General features: G+C 37.3%; 2 pseudogenes; one reads left to right on the top strand and one right to left on the bottom strand.

Moving 5' to 3' along the window:
• The first annotated feature begins 299 nt into the window (after nt 1-299).
• On the top strand, nt 300-5038 carry LOC122135931 (annotated as a pseudogene).
• A 756-nt stretch (nt 5039-5794) lies between these two features.
• On the bottom strand, nt 5795-24012 carry LOC109091373 (annotated as a pseudogene).
• Nucleotides 24013-24348: the final 336 nt, after the last annotated feature.

Raw genomic sequence — 24348 nt, forward strand, 5'->3', positions numbered from 1 at the left:
CTGGGAGTTTATTTATTACGGTAAATGAAAAAGCGACATACTCCTCTTGTCCTTCGCCCTTTATGTGACATCACGACTAATAAGCGACGTCTTTTCGGGAAAGTGACCAATCAGTGGGCGTGCTTTAAAGAGGCGGGGCGGATTTTTTCTTCGTCCGCAGTGGACCTCTGTCCCTGTTAAATATTTTAATCATTTTGCCGACGAATATTTGTCTTCGCTTGATAGCGGTCGTTGATGCGGTGACTCTGCTGTTTCGGATCACAGCAGCACTCGTTTTTAGAAATTAAAAAGAAAGAAAAATGGCTTTATTGACGCCTCTCTTCGCGTTTCTGTTATCATTTGCCGCAGGTTTACAAATGGTACTAAAAGCCATACTACATCTCCTCGGTTATTTATGTCTGTCGCGTTCCTGCTTGTCCGCAAAAACGCCTGGGATCTGCGAACACTCTTTCGACGCAGCGCGAGGATGGAAATTCATGCGATTTTGACTGGGTATGTATAAAGCAGACCTTTGGGGGTTTAACACATGAGTTAATGATAACGGATACAGCTAACCATGCTTTGTAGCAAGGGGACTGGGCAGTGGCCAGCAGAATTTGGGGGTCGCTATTTAGCTGGCAAGAAGACAAGCCCAAATCATGGTAAAAGAGTTTGGAATACACATGCATAAAAATAATGCATGCATGGAAATAAGAAACCTGGCAACGTGTCCCACGCGTGGTGCATCTGTATCATTCACTGTTGTGTCTTAATATTTATTTATATTTAATAAAAATATAACACAGAGGGTTCCAAACCCTGAACAGTCAAGCAAAAAAATGGGTAAATATGGGCCACCAGGGGTTGCCAGGGTCCCAGAAAAATTTCCAGCCCAAAGCTTACTCAAAACCCGCCCAAAAGGAATTGAAAACTAGCCCAATTTTTTGCCCTTTCCAATCATAGCTGACAGCAGCTTTATGTCATTAATGCCCTTTAAATAAACATTTAGATTTTATTATTCTGTGCTTTGAATATTAGCAAGACTTGTTTATATGTAGTATGCGCATATGAAATTATTTAATCTGTATTTTTTTCTTTTACCCCTTTTTTCATTTTAATTTTCAGCTCTTTTCATAATAAAATATGTCCAGAAATAATTGTGACAATATTTTTTTTTCCATATCATATCAATATTTATCAGAATATTCATTTACCATTATTATGGAAGGAAATGCTTTGAGAATGCATGTAAACACACACATTAATATATATATATATATATATATATATATATATATATATATATATATTATATATATATATATATATATACACATACTATTTTATATATATTAAGTGTCTTTACATTGTAACATTTAATTTCATGTCAGCTTTGTTTATTCATTTTCTTTTCAGAGAGAGGTGGAGATACTGATGTTTTTAAGTGCTATAGTCAGATGAAGAACAGACGAGCAAGTAAGAGTTTCTCCTTCTTAAAACAACTTTTCCATCTTTGTGTAATTAAATAGAATTCTTTATTGACATTCAAATGTCAGCAAAATAATCTCTTAAAACATCCCTCATCATCATATCATCATAATATAGTTTGAATGTGAAGGTTTTGTTTATACACTAAACATTTGGGCACCTGTGAGTCTTTGTGGCTCTTCAGTGACGGTTGTCTTGTGTTTGTTGTTAAATCAGTTTTCTTTGTCATTCAGTGTTTCCGTTACACTCTTTCCCCCTCCTCCAGCTCTGCTGTTCAACTCGACCCCCTTTGAGTGTGCATTTTCATATCACAAAGCAGTTCGCTATGAAAAATATATTGTTGTTTTTTTATATCTTTGCTCCCCAGTTACCATCGAGCAGCACGTGGGCAAAATCATCCTCTTTAGTAAAGTGGCCAATGTGAGTTCTGTTCTTCAGACTGGACATACGTTTGGGGCTTCTCTACTTGACATTGTGTATTGGTCAGTGTTTTTTTTTTTTTTTTCTATCTTTCACAAGATTGCAAACAGTCACTCAGTTGGAGAGAACTGTAGACTAAAAACAAATACTAGGCAAATGTAATACAGGTTTATTATTGTTGACTAAATCTAAAATATATAAGCAAAATCTAATTAAATATCAACAAAAAACTGATGACTATAATACAATAAAGTATCATATTAAGTATAGGCAGTATTACAATAAGTATAAGCAGCAAGTACTGATACTAAAATACACTGATGTATTATGATGGCTGTTAATATTCTCTAATTATTGATGCAGTTTTCCTGATGATCTGCAAACCTCCGATCTACATGGGCCCTGAATACACAAGTTACTTCAGTGATAAAACCATCGATGTGAGTATGTGTTCATATTAGCCAGTAAAGTACTTTTTGTCATGGCTAATGAGCTGCTGGTTTACAAAACACATTTGCACAGAATGGGAAAAAAGAAGGGAAAAGATCTGAACAATATGAATGAGAATGATGTATACTAGAAGAGCGTCAGTGCTGGGCACACTTTATTCTAGGGCATCTCATTGCATACCGATCACTAAACTTAAAACATCAAAGGGAACTAGCTTGAGTGTGCTTGGTTTAATTTATTAGTAACAGGATAAATGTTTTATTACCATTGCAGCCCAGTGTTCTTTGCAAATAAGCCATTTTCAAATTTCAGCCACATAGTTGAACTTTAACTCCAGCAGCCTGAGGGGATTTTCTTCTGTTTTCAGGATGAGTTGGAGAAGGATAACAGGAGTGACCTGGATCGTGGAGTTTTTTGCTAACTGGGCACCAGAGTTTCATTCTTTCGCCTCTGTCTATGCTGATCTTTCATTGAAGTAAGAACGTTGTTCTTCATAATGGTTTTAAATGTTTGTTGGAAAAAAAAAAAAAAAAACTTTTACGCAGGAAAAGACATTCAACTGATCAGAAGCGACAGTAAAACATTGATAATTTGACAGGATATTTATTTCTAAAGTATCCCAAAACAAATAAACATTTAAAACAGTTTAATGTAATATTTTTCAACTATTAATAAAAAATCATTAAGCAGCACAACTGTTTTATAAAATTAATATTAATACAATTTTTTTCTTGATCAACAAGAAGCACCTCAACCTTGAGTGTCAAATTCCTTTCAGTGATGTCAAACCTGTGATGGCAGATGGAATGTCACGAAAAATAAGCGATATGAAATAAATCCTAGTATAAGAATTTTATGTTTTTTTTTTACCAAAATCTAAAATTAGACTAAAGGCTGCTGAGAATTCAGCTTTGCTTTCACTGAAATTAAATAACATTTAAATTGTATTTAAATAGAAAACAGTTCAAGTTATTAATATTTCATAATATTTATCTTAATCTTCCTGACCTCAATCTTTTGACTCAGTGTCTGTGAATTTAAGTATTCTGAATAGAAACAATGAACTTTCTCTCTTACTCACGGTACAACTGTGCAGGGCTGAAATTTGGCAAAGTGGGACATTGGTCGTTACAGTGAAGTAGCCAAAAAGTAAGTAGCTCTGCTGTGTCTCTGAGCTAATTGTAAAAGACTTTGACAATGTGCAATGTTTGCTTTTTTCCCCCTTCAGATACAGGGTCAGCACCTCTCCTCTCTCAAAGCAGCTGCCCTCTCTAGTGCTCTTCCAGGGAGGAAAGGAAATTATGAGGCCGCCCTCAGGTGGACAAAAAGGGACGGGCAGTATCTTGGACTTTCACAGAGGTGAGGCTTAATCTTCAAAAAAAAAAAAAAACGACACTTCAGGAGTGGAAAAACTTTGCCTGAAACATCCTTAAAACACTCTCTTTTATTCTCTGTCTATGTTTCTGTACTATACAGATCAATGTGTTTTTCCTTTGTTTCCAGGAAACAACATCATCCGAGAACTGCCAACATCCACAATAAAACAACTTGTTAACCTCAATGAGATTTGTATCAGAAGTATCAGAAGTCAAAGAAGCTTGGTAAGGCCAAAGGAGAGAAGTTCGAGAGGCCCAGCGAATCTCTGTGTTTGCCCTGTGCCTGAAGAGGAAGAACGGAGGCTGAGACCATCACCGCGATGGACACAGAGAGCAAGAAGGACAAATAGAAAACTGAGGAGACCTGGGAATCACTATGGGACTGGAGCAGAATGTGCTAATGTTCAGTATGCAGAGAAGAAAGAGTTTGTCTGAAATTATGGACGGAATGATTGTGTTATTGTTTCTTTTTTGTATAACGTATTAAGTGCAAAATCAGTCCAATAATATAGTAAATCCTTATATAAATATGTATTTAAATGTCATAATCATTGATATACTGGACATTAGACGTCCAAAACAGCTGTTATTTAGGACATTGATATTCAATTTAATTTAATTCAGTTAAACATTGGACATCTACCTCTAATATGGTTGATAATTGTGAAGTGATCATCAGTAAGGGGTTATTTTGTTGCATATGCATCACACTGGGGAGCAAAGTTTATATCAGTTGTTTTTTAATGTATTGTTAATCCTCCCTTTCCATTGTCACTCCTAGTATTTTGTTTTCTAGAGGTTTTTTTAACTGCTTTTCTGAGATGGAGCTTGGTTGTGTGATGGTACTGACTACTAGACTGCATTCAGTGGTCCAAAAAGAGAGGGTCTTTTATGCCAAAAGTTCATATTTTGGACATTTACTAAATCTGTAAGCGCAAGATATTCTGTAAAATTCAGTTGTTACCCAGTTACACATTTCATTTCAGAGTGAATATACTGCTGTAAAAGTCTTAAATGTTTTGTATATTGAGCTTATTTTAATTTCCTTTGTGCTGAATGATTAGTGTTTAACTTTTTTATTTTAAACTGACAGGCACAGAAGAAAGCTGCAGGCAGTCTTCACGTTTTGACCCTTTTCAGTCATTACTTTCACTGTTGGAAGTTTTTATTGTCAGTTTGGTTTTGTGGAATCTTGTCATCAATTTCCCAGATAAATAATATAAAAAAAAGCAATATTGTTTTAGTTCCCTATTGAGTAAACCAGTCTTGATTTTTCACTAATTTTTAATGAATTGATGACTGAGAGATGACTAAGTGGTTGTAAACGGAAGGTTTTTTCATTCCAATAAAACACTGTTCTTCACCTCCTGTTTTTGTTCAGCTTGTGCATTTTTAAAAATTGCTCCAAATTTAGACTTAACAGAATAAACCAAGCAGATGTTTGACAAACTGGTCAGAAGCTGAAACATGCACATCTTAATGACTCAAAGTGTTCAATTAGCATTTGAGATTTGCGTTCAAACAAGTCAAAGCATTCTCAACGATGACACAAAGCATGTGTAGTGGCTACCAAAAATATACATAAGAGTTACATTAAACAGTTCCTCATAGACCTTTCAGAACTTACTCCACAGGTTCATCACAACAGGTTTTTTTCAAAAACCATAACTAAATACCAAATTTATTAATTCAATAAAATATAAATAAAACATATATATAAAACACTTTTTTTATATTAACTAAAAACCTAAAACTAGACATACAAAAAAAAAAAAAAAAAACTAGACAAAAACATAAAATCACTTAAACATTAAAGTCAAAATCAACATAAGGTTGTATATCTGGAGGAGCACATCTACTAACATTTTCAGTATTTTTAGGAACACCCAGTTATTTCCAATGCAGCAAACAAGGTAATGAGGTCCTAAATATGTTTAGACTATTTTTCTGATGTCTGCATTCACAAACAGGCTTTCACATATTTGTTTTGTGAAAAAAAAAAGTTTTTGTGTATAGTTTTCTAAAGATTTTTATCTATTAAAACCAGGAGCAATGCATAAAGGGGAAATTAAAGTCAAAACTGATTTATAAAGTGTTTATTACCAATGCTCAAACACACACACACACACACGCATACACATATTCACAACCATGTTCACTCACACTGAACTATACAGAACACATTCTTTTTTTCTTTCCCTCCCTCTCCTCATTCCATCTTTTGATCCAAAATATTCCTATAAGTGTATTCATTGGCTTTGTACAAGTCAGCAAATACATTCTATCATCTGATTGGCCAGCTCTGATTTAAATGTTGATCAACATTCCCGACAAGACAGACGATGATTGAAATGAGTCCTGCACAATCTTCTCAAATGCAATAGGTAAGAATTAAATAATTAAAAAGGCATTTCACTGATTCATAATGACAGCTAACTTCCACTGATTGGTTCAACTGCTGTCCAATCAGAGGGCACTGATATGGTTCCCCACCATTCTGTGGCATCATGAGCAGGAAGCTTTAAATCCTACATGGCTGGCTAGTCAAGGCCACAGATAAGATTTGGCTTTCACATATTAACATAAAACAACATGAAAAAAATAAATCAGATCTAAGAAGCCACCAATCAATGTTTCCAGGATAAAATGTGAAATATGCCCCACAGACTGGGCTCCACCGTATCAAATGCATTTTTTATGCTACGATTAACCCTCTGATTACAGGCTGATATATTTCCAGCTAGAGTGGCCATCAGCTCTTTATCCCTCTATTTGATTAGATAAAAGTCCATAGAGAACAATATCAGCCTTTGTAGAAAAAAACAAACATTTTGATCTTATCAATAGCCATTTATAAAGTCATATAAAATAACACTTTATAAATTAAATAAAAACTTCCTTGAATTTCCAAAGCCATTGCTCAGAAAACACTACTTGCACTTGAAAAGGCTGCTGTCATTTAAATAATGCATTAGTCCGTTTCCTTATCTTTTCTACTGTTTTGCTTCCCTGGTGTTGATTGGATACGGACGCAACATTGTCGCAAGCCAAACACAGTGGTCTGAAATGTCTACTGAATGCCACAGGTCCCCTTTTGTAAAAATGCAATTCCACTCAGTGATTTTATTAAAAAAAAAAAACTAACAAACTGATCATTTTTTCTCTATACAGAACAATTTACACATTTATGTTGGATAAAAATCTTTTTTTGTTGTTATGTACTGAAATGTTTTCAAGGCAATTCGGTCCTTTGCTGTCACACTAATTATTCGCTCCAGCTCCTTACTGGTGAGGAGTCCTGAAGTCCCACTATGTCACGGCTTGAATGACCCCCTGCTCCTCCTCCTCCTCCTCCTCGTCCTCTATGTCATATCTAACCAAAACCTGCTGGTCAAAAAATAAAACAGAGGTCAGAAGTTTTCAGATCTTTCCAGGAGGCACTAATAAATGTCCACCAAACAGGATTTTCTCTTCTGTGTCGGTGAGGAACATGAGTCCATGGCTCCATTCTTGAATACATGGGTCAAACCAGGGTGTCTCTCACACTGATATCTCGTAAGTGGTCCCTCCGACGCCCGTCACCTTCTTCACCCCACCTCCAGGCTTGTGGGCGGGGCTCTGAGAAGAGCCAGCACTGGAATATGCCTGACCTGGGCGAGTGGACACGCTGACAGGATGAGAGGGGGATGAAGGGGTGGAAGAAGGTTTCGGTTGCCCGTTTGTCCGACTATACGACTTCATCTGAATCTCGTCCCTAAAGCAAAGAAACAAAGATGTTTAGAGAAAGACAGATTAGAATGCAGTTTTTTAGAACTTGCACGCACTACTGTTCAAAAGTTTGTTTTTTGCCATTAAAACTGATGGAAGTGACAAATAAATACATTCATTCAATTTTAAGTTATAATGATTTATATTTTAAAATAAAAGCTCTGAAAACATATATACATATCATGGTTTCCACAAAAATATTAAGCAGCACAACTGTTCCCAACATTGATAATAAGAAATGTTTCTTGAGCACTGGCACTGATCACAAGAATAAATTACAATTTAGAACATTAAAACAGAAAACAGTACTAATACTATTTCATAATATTACTGCATTTTTGTGTAAGTAAATAAACTTGTTAAGCATGAGACATTTAAAAAAAACATTTGAGATGTATTTTAGAGTAAAAGTATGATGATTCTGTAGCATGCATTCAAACCAAACACAAGCCTGTATTATGAAAAATTAATAGGGTCAATATTAGAGTGATGTAAAGTGTGCAGTTTTGTGTAGTCATGAATGTTTCACTCCCACAGTTAAATAAATAAATAAATAAAGCATCATAATGTAATCAAAAAATAAGTCACACACACACATGAAAGAATTGCAATATGATAACTGATGATAATATATAAATCATAAGATGCTTATTATGTCAAATTCACTTCCTGTGATATGAGACAGATGTCAGTTAAAAAGCCTCCCAGAGCAGACATCAGTTCAGAAAGCAGTGTAAAAGGCAATGAAGGAAGTTTAGCCAGAAAAGGCAAATTCAGCCTTGCCTGCCAGTAAATTTCTATTTCTCAGCCACACTATTTGGAAAGGAAACATTCTCTTGCACTGAAGCATTGCAGGTTTATTCTAACCTTCAGCTATGCTGTCAGCATGTCACTGAGACGACCGTTAATGATGAGGGATCATTGCTTGGCCCTTGGTTCGTTTCCAAATAACAATGCATACATGTCAACTTAAATATAAAGCTCTTATGACTAAGGTTGGGAACCGAGAACCGGTTCTTATTCAGAACCGGTTCTGTTTTTTTGAAAAGAACCGGAACCGGGAGCAATTTCTAAGTTTTGGTTCCAAAAAATGGTTCTAGTGCGACACGTGACCAAGGTCTGTGAGCAGCCTTGCCCCTGTGTTCTGAAGATTCAGCGTTTCCCGTAAAGGATGTCACAAACCAAATAACAGAAACGCAGCCCTTCCTCTTTAATTACTGAGCACATTGTTTCTAATAACGCGCACTCCAGACGCGCACGCGCGTGTCTTTAACTGCAGAACACACGTTTCCCACAACTGTACGCACATGCGCACCTTTGATAACTGTGCACGTTGTTTTGACTGACTGTACATGTACCGGCAGCGCGCAGCACCTCCCCGCCACTAAATTACATTATATTTGTCCCATGTTGTCATTAATATACATACTGACTTCAACTTGGACCATTAAATAAGTAGACAGCTATTGTTATGTAATTATGAGGGTTAGATTATTTAGTGTACAGGTCATTTCAAGAGTGATCAACAAAGTGATAGAAAATATTTATTTTCATGCATTTAAAATTTTTAAAAATGTGAAAAACCACTCACTGCATCACAGCATCTCCTGACTGCATTATTATTTATAAAATAGGGGCTTTATGGAGTGTGTGTATACATGGTTATAAGTATAACAGTTTATATTTCATTAAATTAGGGAAATGAACAGTGTCTTAGCCCTCAAGGGACTATTTGGTCAACCTTATTCCTGCGTGAAAAGCAAAATGTTATTGATAGTGTAAAAAACATCAACTTTGAAGCACATGCTGATTGATGGACTTGCATTACTCAACATTACTTACTACCTTCCAGCAACACTACATTCAGTGAAGGTAAAAAAGTAAAAAAACATAATAGTTCATTTAAATGGAATCGGAACCGGAAAATTTGTATACTGTAATATATATGTTGAATTTTGACATTGTCAACCCTTAAATAAGTTGACAGTAAGTAATAAACAGTACTGAGCATTGAGAAGTTGAGTATTGTGCATTTTTCCTTACCACTATTTTTTTAATAGTTGTTAAATTATTTTAATGGAACCGGAAACTGTTTTTCTAACCATTTCCAACCCTACTTATGACAATGTATTTCATTTTGTTCTCTCCCTCATTCTAAGCAACAATGTTTCCTGTATAGAAGATTTTTTTCTTTGCGGCTTAGTGTAGGTCAGGTTGATTTTGTTGCTTTTAAAAAGCTGGCTAATAACTCGAAGCAAAGCAGGCTTTCCAGACCCCTAAATGAGCACAGTGATGAAGTTTCTCTGTCTCAGATCTATCCATTTAGTCATTTGCCAGTGATTAAAATGGATCTGTCTTGTCTATTCTAAAGTAAACAGTGTTCAGCTTATCTACCTTGGTCGCCATGGTAACAACTTAATCAGCAGCATGATGTCAGGAGACTTTAAAAATATAGTTTTCCATCCTGTCTCTCCACAGACAAGTGCTTTATGATTCTGTTCATGTTTACTGTGACATCATGATATGGAACTGACTCAACTAGTGAACACTAATAAATTTGCAACAACAGGGGCATTACTAAAATTTATGCAAATTACGAGAAAAACTAGCTGAAATATGACCTGATTATTCAGATTCATTAATGTATAAAAATAATATTTATTGTATTTCTTATTATATATATATATGCTTGTATGAACAAAGCCTTTGAATTCTGTAATGGTTGACTGGACATTTAAAATGAAATGGTTAGAGGATTTTTTAAATTAAATCAGTAATACTTTAATAATATATTTTATTTTACTTTTCATTTTGATTTTTATGTTGTTGTTTTTTTTTATGTTTTGCCAATGTTGTCAATTTTTTAAATAGATAAGATAATAATAATTATAACAATATTAATAATGAAATTTAAAATCTAAATAAAGACTGGACAATTTAAAATTAAATGGTTGTGGATGTGTTCAATTAAATTTAATTTGTAAATTAACAGTAATATTATTAACAAAATAAATAATGAATTTAAATTTAATTTAACAGGCGTCCCAAGTTCGAATCCCAACTCGAGGACCTTTCCCGATCCTGCCCCCTATTTCTCTCCCACATCACTTCCTGTCAGTTCTGATCTGTCCTGTCATCATAAAGGCAAAATAAATACAGTGTATATATATATATATATATATATATATATATATATATATATATATATATATATATATATATACACTGTATTTATTTTGCCTTTTTTCCCTTAATGTCCCTTAACTATTTTTTTTTTTTTTAAAGATAATTGATTTTTTTTATACTTTGACAATTATGATTCACAAACATCCAACACAATGACATTCAATCAGCAGAAAGCAACAGATCACAGATGAAAGCATAAAATTACTGGCAAGTCGCCTTAACAGAATGAGTTTAGACATGGGAAAAAGCAGAAGGAAGAAAGAAGTGAAAGAGATACACTCACAGGAGTCTGGGAGGAGGAGGAAGAGTAGGAGGAAGGAGGCAGCAGGCTGCGCAGAGCGTCGTAAGGTTGAGGGGAAGTACTCACTTTGGCGCCTGTATGCCCCCTCCCCCGACCGAGGCTGAGGCTTTGCGGACCAGGCGGTACTGCATCTCTGCAGCGGCAGCGCTAGAGTAAGACAGAGACTTTCCCGCGGCGGGGGGGTGTGGCGAATGTGGAGGGTGAGTGGTGGGCGGCAGGGGTGTGTCAGTGGAGCGCGTGCGGTATGGATATGAGGGCTGAGGTGGGCCCGAGTCAGAGAGCAGGGGGGGTCGAGAGAAGCGGGGCGGCCGATGGTGATGGTGATGATGGTGGTGGTGGTGGTGATGCTGAGAGTCGTGCAGCAGGCGTTCCCGCTCGCGTTCAGGTGGAACCGGCGGAGAGGAGGTGGAGCCCACGTAGATAGCCGGTATGTAGCGGGGAGGCGAGGAGGGCGGCACTGGAGGCAGACGGCTGGGGAGCTCCGTCTCCCGCTGCAGGGCAATCTGTGCCGACAGGAAAGGCGAACTGTATCCCACTACAGGCATGCGCGGGCCTGGTGACATCTCAGGTGCTGCCGATTCAAAATCTGGGATTTCAGACGGCGTGAGCAGACTATCGTATGACAGACTGCCGTTCCGAGGAGCCGGTGGTGGCGTCTGATTGGCTAAGCTCTTGTAGCTGGTGGAGGTTGTGGCTTCAGATGGCGGGGCATTGTGGGAAGAGCGAACACTGGAGGACCGTGAGGACCGCGGCCCCTCCGGAAGAAGTGGGATCAGAGAAGGAGGGATACGAACGCCCTCCTAGGGAGTATCCGGTGATCCCTGAGCCTGGAGGTCCTCCAGGACCCCCAGCTGTTCGCTCTGGCCCGCTTCGCTCCGCTCCTCCACCCCCCTCACGCCCATCCAGACTGGGCTCAGAGCGATAGCCTGGCTGCTGACTGGACTGGAGGAGAGAGGAAGAAGACTCTTTAAGACTGTCCCCGCGACTCATCTACAGAGAGAGCGAGAGAGAGACAGCAGGCAGAAGAGTTTATTAAGTTTCAAAGGAAATCTGAAAGCTAAATTCAAAGGGATGATGTCAAGGACAAAACCCTTGGGGTAAGGATCTTGTGGGTCACTGGGGACAGATGATTTAGGAAAGCGCTTTCTATAGCTATAATAAAGAGCCAGCGTTGAGACGGACAGAGAGGCTAAGCTTGGAAAGGCAGGGAACAAACTTAGACGCACTAAAGGCAGAGTGTCATTTTTGCTTTTGTTTCAGTATAGCACACCACAGCACATGAGCAACGTTAAAAATCAAAAGACCACAACATCTAGCTTTTCTTGCCTTGTGGTCTTTTTTGGCAGGGGATAAAAAGCCTTGGGGCCTCATGTACAAAAAGTAAGCTACAAGCAAGCATGACATTTACCAGGGCTGGGTAAAAAATCGATTTTTAGATTAATCGTTTTTTAAAATGTGGTCGATTCAAAATCGATTCTCAAACGCCACGAATCGATTTTTTTTTTTCATATTTATTTCCACAAACATTGAACGTAAGATTAACGTTAATCTAATTACTAGTCTTCTCAACTAGATTTCACCCCTCTTATTTGCCTTGCGCGATGTTAAAAGGAGCGAGAGGCAAACCTGTCATTCAATCATTTAGTGCTTAAAATGGCGGTTTCAGGTGCTTTGTCGACGTTGATGCCAACTTCACATAAAAAAGTCAGAGGTATGGAAGCAATATTTTGCAACTGCATATAAATATAATGAATTAAAGTAAAATAATAAAATGGGCAACATTAAATTGAAATGTAATTTTAATTGACATTTTCCTTGTTTTCTAACTATCAGCAGCAAGGATCTGATAGTGCTGGTAATGGAGGCAGTGCACCTGTACAGGAGCAAAAATCCCTTGGTGAAGGTGACCCCGCCCCAGCCCCACCAAAGAGGTCAAAAGAACCATGTGTGCGCTGTTGGATGTGCTTGGGGCAGTCTATGCACCAGTGGCTAAAGTAGTCAGTGCTACTGCTGCAGACAGGGCACAGGAAGAAGTTGGCAAATACAGAGAAGTTACACCTATACCTCTCTCAGAAGATCCACTTAAGTGGTGGTGTAAGCATGAAGGAGTGTACCCACTTTTGTCCCTCCAGGGAAAACGCTACCTTTGTGTTCCAGGGACCAGTGTCCCAGCTGAAAGAATTTTCTCCACAGGTGGAGACATTATTACAGCTCAAAGAAGTTGCCTTCTGCCAGAGCATGTTGATCAACTCATTTTCTTGCAAAAAAATTACAGTTTCCAATGAGGCAATGTGTTACTGTACTTTGAGCCTACCGTTAGTACTAGTGTTAAAGTGTTAGTTGTAAAAAGTGGTAATTTATGAATGTATTCATCATGTATGAATTTCTTTCTTCTGTTGAACACAAAAGTTGACTTCCATAATATTGAAGAAAAAAAAAAAAAAAGTTATTTTGAGACCAAAAACAGTTTGGTTCCCCATATTCTTCAAAAAATCTTCTCTCTTTTTTTTGTTCAGCAGAAGAAAAAAAAAATATTATACATGATGAATAATACATGCATAAATTATGACATAATTTTTTATTTTTGGGTGAACTATCACCAATAAGCCTGTATTAGTTGTACTACATTGTTCATAGGCTTGTAGCCTCAATGTTACAAGCAAATTTTGGAAAACTGTATGATTATTTTATCTTAAAAATTAAATAACTTGATCCTGTTTGTTCAAGGAATGCGACTGTTCTGACTTTTTTCAGCATACATTTTTCATCTTGCATCAAAATTGTATTGTTTTTTAACATAATTGGATGCATTTGAAAATTAGAGATGGGTTCTGTTTTAATGTACCCAAGTGTACCTAAAATAAAAGAGTTTAATATACAGGTTTGTGGCTCTTAATTTCTTTTTATTAATTACCCACTTGTAAACTTATGTTCACTGTTCTTTATTATAAATATATTATTTGTATTAAATCTATATTCATTAAGTTGAATCGAGTATAGAGAATCGAAATCGAAAATCGAATCGAGAATCGAAATCGAATCGATTTGACAGCTTGTGAATCGAAATCGAATCGATCTGGAACATCTGAATCGATACCCAGCCCTAACATTTACCCTGTTTGGCTTCTTAGCCTAAAATTGTAGATTTGATTGTAGCCAACTGAGTGACTGTGCATAATTCATCCATTTAACTTGCAGGTACATTTTTAGTTCACAAACAAAATATAGCCCTCCTCATGAATACCTAGTTTGTTTTGCTACTAAATGGATTTAACCAAAACTTAACATTGTATATGTGATTTAACGTCCTACCAGACTGATAAAATTTTTCATTTTTTACATATCAGTTACTGGTGTATTGCTATTAAAACCTTGTGTACACACTTCCATAATGGAAACTCTGTAAACTTTTATACATGAGGCCTTAGGTCTTTCAGAATCAATCAAAATCACATGACATGGTGTATTTCTCATCTAATATATCCTAATCCAGCATCATAGAGCCAAAACCGGCACCCCCCCCCCCCACATAACCAGCAAATTGTCTTGCACAGCCACTCTGTAAGGAGAGATTGGTTGTTTGTGTTGACGCACTATAGGCTTTATTAGCACTACTAGAGTATAATTAAATGGAACAGATTGTATTTATTCTTTTGTTTTTTCTTTCTTATAAGCTATGGCCTTATAAGCAATAATCTATATATAATATAACTCTTATTTTTTCAAGTTATAGAAATGAAGTAACCACTATGGTGATAAACTAAATAGTGGGAGATTAATAAAACAATGACAATTAAATAGAAACTCTGCTGCAATAAGCTGCATTTTAAAAATGTATGCATATGGACACTGAAAAAGACAGATACTAGAGAAAAGGAGATGAAAAGATTATTGGCACATAATAAAACAATAACACACAGACACACAGAAAAAGTAATACAGTGTAAACTTACTGATACTGTTCAACTGAAAGCCACTGAATCAACCAAATTGGAGGGGGAAAACAATTTAATGGATTGAACAAAACGTTAGAGAAAAAAAGACTTAAGTATGTGGTATAAAGGAAATAATAATTACAGTCATGCAAAAGAATGTAAATGATGTTAAATTAAATGTTGTGAATCACCACCATAGATTGTGAATGAACACACAGACCTCTTTACTTTGGATAAACAACACGTATATCAACAGAGAAAAATTACCTGGTTGGCATAGGCATGTGTGAGGGCAGTGTGGTTCTTGCCCGGGCTGCTGTATGTGGGCCTGTACTTGAACATGGTGGGGGTGGGCGGGGCTTTATTCAACAGACTACTCTCTGCAAACAAAGAACAGAAAGATCAGATTTAGAGTTGCAAACACATTTGAGGAATGTAAAGGTGAATTAAGCTGACACAACAGCACTGCAACAGGTAATCGCAATCTTATGGCCTGTTCACACCAAAGATGAAAACTACAACTATAAAGTTTTAATAATCGTTCTAAATCTATGAAAACAAAAGTTCAGACCACAACTATAACGATAATGACACAAAGGTACGATATCATTTAAAGGCATAGTCCATCCCAAAATGAAAATTTTGTCATTAATCGCTTACCCCCCTGTCGTTCCAAACCCGCAAAAGCTTCGTTCGTCTTCAGAACACAATTTAAGATATTTTGGATGAAAACCAGGAGGCTTGTGACTGTCCCATAGACTGCCAAGTAAGTAACAGTGTCAAGGAAAGTATGATAAACATTGTCAGAATAGTCCATCTGCCATCAGTGGTTAAACTGTAACATTATGAAGCGACGAGAATACTTTTTGTACGTGAAGAAAACAAATAACTTTATTCAACAATTTGCCTCCTCTGTGTCTCTCGGCATCACACCGTAGCACTATTTTGGAGAATATAAGCTGAACGCAGGCAGCATACGCTCTTCTGTGTCAGCCGTGCCAGATGCATTGTTTTCTTTCAAATCATAGCATAAATACACATAGAAAACGTATCATTGTGTGGCGGCTGACACAGAAGAGCGTACACTGCCTGCGTTTAGTTCATATTCTCTTACTTTGACAGTGTTATTTACTTGGCAGTCAATGGGACAGTCACAAGCCTCCCGGTTTTCATCCAAAATATCTTAAATTGTGTTCCATAGACGAACAAAGCTTTTACGGGTTTGAAACAACATGGGGGTAAGTGATTAATGGCAAAACTTTCATTTTGGGGTGGAGTATCCCTTTAAAACAAAAAAAAATGACAGTCAACTAAAATTCACTAGATTTTAATGCACTAGATGGCACACAAGATAACTGCAGTGCTTGCTTATAATAAACAGAACATTAATATGCTTTGGTGTAGATGCTAATATAGTTTTGCTTATCATTATAGTTAAATTGACAGTTATCATTCTTAGTATGATCAGGCCTTTAGACCTCATTCAAAATATTCATATTAGATTCATGAATGGCATTTGCAAGTATATGTATGGAAGGAAGGACCAATCACAAAAGCATGTAAGTATTATTATGACATCACTGCTGTTATATTTGAAAGCTTGAATAAACACTATTCAATTGAAGTCAAATCTGAAATGAAATCAGTAACAAAAAAAAAAGCTCAAATAAGGCAAAAAGGAGCTATGTATGTTTGAGAGAATGAGAATGCTACTGTAGTTTGCTCTAACCCTCAGAGTGTCCGGCAGGTCCTCGTGACAGCCCAGGATATCTGAGCTCTGGTTTAGGTGGAGGTGGAGGCTCGGCGTCAGCAGACTGACTCTCCATCAAACTGCTCTTAGACTGAAAGATTGCAAAAGAGAGGATGAAACACAAGCGGTTAACTAAATAAAGAATAGACAAAACAGCGGACTAAAGGTATTTTCTGACTCATATACAATGTCCGATAGAAAAAACACTCCTTCCTCCTCAATGCCAAAGTCACAGAATAAAAAAGTTACATTGTTGACGTTACATTGCCTGAACTGGCAAACTGTGCTTAGGAGCTACACATTGTTATCCTGGTCAGGTACTGAAATGTGCTGAATTATAGATTTTTGTTCTACATTTTTAGTACTTGTTTAGCTTTGGTTTACCATGCTAGGGTTGAGCGATAAATAATTTTAATCAGGATTCCGGATTTAGCTTTTGAGAGAAGCTTCTTGTACCAGTTTTCATGTAAAGAGTGTTTTTCTTTATATGATAATACATCAGCAAACTATCTGAGATCAAATAAACCATGCGAGTTGACATCCTCTTGATTGGTGATTTGTGATGAATTCTTTATTAGCCTTAATTAATAATCATGACTATGATTTGAGAAAAGTAATTGTGATTATCAGATGAACCTTTATCATGGAAGCCCTATACCAGGGGTGGCGATCTCCGATCCTGGAAAGCCGCAGCCCTGCAGAGTTCAGCTCCACCTAATTCAGCACCCTAATTAAAACTCACCTGCCTGTAGCTTTCTAATAACATTTTAGACCTTGATTTGTCCAGGTGTGTTTGATTAGGGCTGAAGCAAAACTCTGAAGAGCTGTGGCTCTCCAGGACCGACGTTCGCCACCCCTGACCTATACCATGCAACCCTATTTGGCACAGACCAACAGGTTGCTGGGTGTGGCGACATGAACACACTTTAGGCTCTTTCTCAGGCTTTGGACCATTTGGCGTGCCAACTTTCCATGAGTAACTGCTGACAGCAGACACACCACCTCTGTTATAATGTGAACTAGGGCAATAGTATCACGGCAGAGGATGGCAAAAGATTCAGCAACCTTATCAGAGGGATAAGACCAGGACTTCTGAAGATAATAGAGGAAAAGTGAATGAACATTTCCAATAATCAGTTCCTTCCTTCCATTTCTGCACAGTGGTGCACATTTATCAACCAAGCTTTCTCTGCCACACTGTACCTCCTTTCTCCCTCTCACTATCAGTGCTTATAACTCAGCAAGCTACAAGCTGAGCCTTTCACTTTAGAAACCATTAGGGTGTGTCTGATTAGGGAGACATACAAAATGTGAAGGGCGGGGCCAGGGGCCCTCCAGGATAGGTTTAAGAACCGCTGCTCTAGAGAGCAGACGGCTTCTTGTGCTTTTGAATCGCTCTCATGGTACTTTAATGTAATACACCGATCGGTATGTTCAGTGCTGCTTCAAGTCCAGCACTAATATGTCCACTTATTTGCATTGCTTTGATTGATGTGCCCCACATACATTATATTTGCATTGCTTTGACCGTTCTATGTTACAATGTCTGCATGTTACTGGTCTAACGATCATTACCTTTTATTAAGTATGAAAACAGGAAACCAAAACCAAAACCTGGATATTTTAGGCAATATGGAAATCCTGGCCAGGACGTGTCCTGGGAAAAGGGCACGTTTGGTCACCCTCCCCTAACCAGTAATGCAGAAATCCATGCATTGCCAAAAAAGCATGACTACCTTTCTCATAACTCCGGGTTGCAATGTTGAAAAATGTCAAAAGCATGTAATGAAGTGCTCCAAACTGACAGAAAGTTCATGTATTCGTAAAGAACATAAATCATTTCAGAGCAGAACCTTTCATTATGGAATAAGAAAGTATTTTTGACCGTTTAAAAGCTACTCTACGTTTCAGCCATATTAATGCAAGGCTGTCGGTGTCAGCTGTCCTCAATCAGATGGTAAATGGCACAAACAGATATTTTTTGAGCTTCGTCTGCCAGAAAGGGGAATTGGAGCCAGTTGCTTCCAAAATAGTCTAACGCACTTTCTGACCTAGGGATTTTGGCTCCAACAGGAACGTCTGCACCTCAGTGGCAGAGGTAATGCTCACGGCCTTCATTTAAAACATTTTAAGTTATGAATTTCTAGTTACCAGATAAGGGTTTTTATAAATTATTCAAATTCAGACTGACTTCATAATGACTCATTAAGAATAATTTGTGATTTGTGAATCACTGAACAATTTATCAGAAAGAACAGACTCTAAGGAATAACTTGCACACAAAAACACAAGAGTAATATCTACCAATTTCTTTAATGTCCTTGGCTTTCTCTGGCCTGGAAAATACAAATTCAAAAATCCCTGATGTTTCATACCAGTTGAGAGACTGTTCTTCCAAAAGGAGAAGGATGGAGAGAAGCCTTAAGAGCACTGAAGAAAAATAAGTAAAAAGACTTTTTATTTCCTTACCCGGTGAAGGTCTCCTTGGATTCCGTTGTCGAGCACCTTGGCTGCCAGCTGAGCCTCAGTAAGCTGCGGTCGGAGGAAAGGAGGCTGAACAGACACTGTCTGAGCCTTTCTCTTTCTACCCAGATACCTGAGTTACAGTACAACACTGTGTTAAAACCTCAATAAGAAAATACAACAAAGGTCAAAGTTATGAATGCAGGGGAAAATGTACCTGGGTGCCTGTGAGCTGCACAGAACGTGTGAGACGTTCCTCAAGCAGCCGTTAGTGAAGGGGTTCACGCCTCCCCTGAACTTCCCTGTTACCTACAAACACAGAGATGACCATTAAACAATTACCTTAGTAGTTACTTTATTAGTGATGTGTCATAAAACATTTAAAAACAATACAAAAAGAGATGGAATGAGGCAGTAAGGAAGATAATAAGATACAAAAGTGAGCACATGTGGTCAACACAAAGAGGAGGAGAGATTGGCAGAAACTGGTTTGAGGAGAGGATTAAAATGAGATTACAATCTAAAGAAGAAGGGCTGAGAGAAGGTCATATTTTGTAGGATTATAAAACTGCTTAATAGGGATTTAATTTATCCCAGTTCACCACCACCAGCAACATGGTTATTGACAGGAAAACAAACACGACAACAGAAGATTATGATTGCGCATGTCACAACCTGCTCATTGGTGGTCCTGCCTCTTGCCACCAGAACAACATGGAAACCAGTGAGACCTGCCACTGGGATGAAGAAAAGCCCAGCGACACACATGACAGCCATACTGATAAACGGTCAAGGAGGAAACAGTAAACTATCATACAAATCAGCTCTCAAGTTCAGCTCTCACTCAAAGAAACTGTTGCACAATCTGAATTTTTGGCCAAAAGTTTTGGTATGAGCACATAAAATGAAACAATTGTTTGAGGATACGTGACAGCTGAATGCACTCTGTCCAGCTGCTGGGTGTGGTAGAGAATGAAAAGCAGGCCGAAGCCAAACACGCCCATTATGTGAGCCGTCAAAGAGAGCAAGAACAGGAAGAAGTAACGGTAATTCCTCCGGCCGATACAGTTGTTGACCCATGGACAGTGATGATCAAAATCCTGCAAGGAGAAAAGAGGCAAGTTGCATACGTGTGTGTGTGAGTCATAATGGTGAAAGAGAGAGAGAAAAGCTTAAGGCTGTCCTAAGCAAGCACACTTCTCTACTTAATTATCACAAATTGATCAGTCTAGTCTGCAAAACATTAGTCAGAGCAAGAGTGGACAGACTGATTAATGACAAAGATTTACCCTTAGAAATAAGAAACAAGAACTGCAAATGTTATGGCATTGCTATGTTTTGTAATGTTATTTGTTTTGTCAATGCAAATACTGAAGTTACATCTGAACACAATCACTGGAATAAGGTGTGTGTGTGTGTGTGCTTACCTCCACACAGTTGTCGCACACGGAGCAGTGTGAGCAACGCGGGGGTCTGTAGAAACGGCAGGTGGAGCACCACTTCATCCGCACTTGAATACCTCGAATCTCCACAGTCTTGTAAAGAGGAGCTCGGAAATCATCCTCTTTATCCTCATCTTCCTCAGCTACAACACACACACACACACAGTTTAACAAGCCTTCCTCAGTGGATCAAATTACAGTTTTTATTAAACTGCTGCTTAAAAGTCAACAAACCCTGTTTACTTTATGACCATTGTGCTCTTTAACACACATCTTGTGCACAATTCATTAGCTCATGTTACTCCAAATGAATAAAATCTGTCTTTATAATATTTCATTAAAATGCAATAAAATAAACCACTTTTTCGAGTGACGTCACCTAGGCCACACAAAGAAAATAACTAATAGTCAATTAATATACAGCAGTTTGTTGAATTACATTTCACTCAGAAATATTAGGAAAGTGAAATGGACTGGGAATGAATTTTCATGTTGACTTTAAGACAGTGTTGTGTTAGTATACTTACATATACATACATACATACATACATATATTACATTTCACTCAGAGAAGAGGTGAAAAAAAATGTATATAAAGTGGTTTGTTTTTCCAGTAAGACAGCCACACATTCTACTGCAGCTGTATACTCACACACACGGACACATCATATTGCATATTGTTTCATTACCTCTAGGGAAGATGCCAGGATCCATAAAGGTGGCCATACAGAAGTTGGCCAGAACAAACATAAACATAATGCCATTGTATATTGGCACAGCAACGGAAAACTCCTCTGAAAGCCAAGGGCACCTGTGAGAAAAAGAGGCATGAATGAGACTGAAATCATACACTTCATGTATGCTTTCATATATCTTTGTCAAGTCTGCTTAAACCGTCCTAATTTTAGGAAAAGTGCTGGTTGCCAAGGGAACACACTGACTGATAATGTTTTAGCCACATTCTTACTATAAGTATATAGATGCACAGATAACCATACAATTTCTCCTGGGAAAGAGAGGGAACCACAAAACATACGATGTGTGAGAACACAAAAACAAGCAGAAGGGAGAAATTAAAAAAGAAAATAGAGAGGGAAGTGGCACTTTATGACAGATGCTGTCCTATTTTCATTGCCTTTCAGTGTTTAATCTGAGGGGTTGGTGAGAAGAGAGGGATCAGAGGGGGCAAATGACAAGAAAGAACAGACGTGACACAGCATCTGACATAAGCCCCCCTCCCCCCCAGATTTCCTCATGTGCCAACTGGAAGGGCCGGGGTTTTTTTTGGCATGATGACTATTTCATGTTTTTGGCATGATGACTATTTCATATTTACAGTGTCACAAGTTGCAGAATACAGGGCACAAGAAGTCAACAGGAAACTGATGTGATTTCTCAACTTCATTAAAAAGTAAACAGCGCTGACTGCACTTTAAATGCTGATATTGCATAAACAAACCAACCTCATATATCATTAAGGAACTTATCATTAAGACCTTTTGTTTATGTAAACATGCATTAACATAAACATCATGTCCATTTCAGTGTCAATACGTCAATCTATTAACTTCGCAGGGGACTTTGGTAAGGGTGCTGTAAAAAACAAAGTCTGGTGTACACACAACTGTAAGTAACATTGGCAGGAAGGTGACTCCAAGACCAGAAATCCTTTTTTGGATTTACATCAGTGTTACTAACTGTATCAAAATACATAAATCCTCAGTGGAAAAATCTTTTATATAAGTTCATGTAAGAAATGAAGTACAGTAGGACACACAGACTAATTTACATTAGATCAGAACTATTGAAAGTTGTGTCTATTGAAAATCAAGCAAAATTTATAGAAGATTGATCTTGTCATTATTTAAAACATTTAATATAGAATATTAATAAGCAAATAAGTATTTTAATACAATACAGGCAAGGTGTCTTTCTGATATTTAAGATACAGCCTGCTGTATTGAACATTAACTTATGAACTGAGGATATTATTAGAAGCATACTGCTTAGATGCATGCCGTCAAAAAAAATAAAACATTTTTACAAAAAAAGTCTATTCTAGTTATTTTAACAAAGAGACTATAACAATCTCAGATGTGGCTCGTTTAATGATAAAAAGGATGAAAAATGACAGCACTGGAATGACGTTGACATACTGTCCCTACCTTGAAACTGCTTCCACATGATCATCACCAGACAAGCTATTTTTTTGTAAAGTAAAATAATGGAATCCTGTGCACTTGAATCCTTTTATACAGGATTTTATAGAAATTAATCTGGTATAGCGGTGATAAATGATAACGTAGCAAAGGGACATTAAAAAGGACATTTTTTTTAAATGTTTAAATGAGAACGAGAAGTGTATGCTATGAATATGCTTAACATCAGTAAGAACATCTTTTGTTCAAACTAATTGTTACTTCATTAAGTATTAATTCAAGTTACAGATATACTTGAACAGTAACAATATGCAAACTCACAATGCAAAGCTTTTATAAAATTCTGTCAATAGTTTACTGCTTGCACATAAACAGTATAATCTACAGGGTCAGCCAGATGTTTACACTCATATGCAATAAAGATAGCATTTAAATGTTACACCCATTTTATCCAAAATAGTTTTCTTCTAGCTTGTGTGCACCGTCATACTATGAGCAAGTGAACACACAATGCTGTGTTGTAGAGAAGACTTAACCTTAATGAACCGTGCCAGCAAAAATCAGTTCCAGGTAGAATAATTTGGTGCTTCTGAATGAGTTCTAGGCAAAAGCATGCCATTACTCACTCCACAGTGCAGCAATACATTTTTGATCACTGTTATTTACCAGAACTTGTTGACTCATCCATCATAAATGATTGCAGCAATCAGTGTTAGTAAACGTGTTTGTGTACTCACGTGAAGCAGAAGAAGAGGGTGGTTGCTCCGACCAAGAAGGCTGTTGCCGCAGAGACTGGCACGTAGCGACTAGGCCGGAGAGGTCTGGGTGAACAGTGGGGTGGGGTGGAGAAGTGGGTCCAGACACGCCCCCACTCATGCTGCCGCTCGGCATCACCCAGGGGGCAGGAAGGCAGCGTGTCCCGGAAAATGATCCGTTTGTGAGTGTGTTGTCAAGACAGCACAAATGCAAAGAAAGACTAGCGGAGAAGTCGTCGTCCTTTCAGCATTATACAAAAAGGCCACAAGATGAGCATTGTTGCAAAAACTAATTCTCAAAGTTGAAAATGATTACGAAATAATTTTTTAAAAGCAGCAAGCTGGAGAAATTTGGAATTTTAACAAATTGAGTTAAAGTTTCTGATATTTCACTCTGGCTTACAAATTATTAAAGCATTTAAAAAAAATCTAACAAAAATTGCTCAAAATCTTTAAAGTCCAAGTATTTTTGGGTCATTTAAAACAATTATTAAAAAACAAACAAAAAAAAAATTTGATTTCAAAAGGCTTAGAATTAAGTTTAAAAAGTGCAAACAAAAAGGTACTTGAATATAGGAATTGCTTTGAAAAAAATATATATTTTTAAACGTTTGGTGTTACTGTATACAGTATAAAATAAGAGGTAGTGGAGAGCAATGGGTATGAATTTGCTTTTTTTCTTTCTTTTTTTGTATGATAAATATTTTAAAAATATATTTGATTTTGATGTTTTGATAAGCAGCAGTGTATTCAATAAACTGTTCTGTGGAGTTTTTTTCTGCTGTGAACTGGGGGTTAAAAAAAATAGAGACCAAAACAGATATAAAAAAAAAAAATGAAACCGCAAAAGACAAAAAGAGGGACAGGAGGATTCAG

Source organism: Cyprinus carpio, chromosome B1, assembly GCF_018340385.1.
Source record: "Cyprinus carpio isolate SPL01 chromosome B1, ASM1834038v1, whole genome shotgun sequence".
Lineage (NCBI taxonomy): Eukaryota > Metazoa > Chordata > Actinopteri > Cypriniformes > Cyprinidae > Cyprinus > Cyprinus carpio.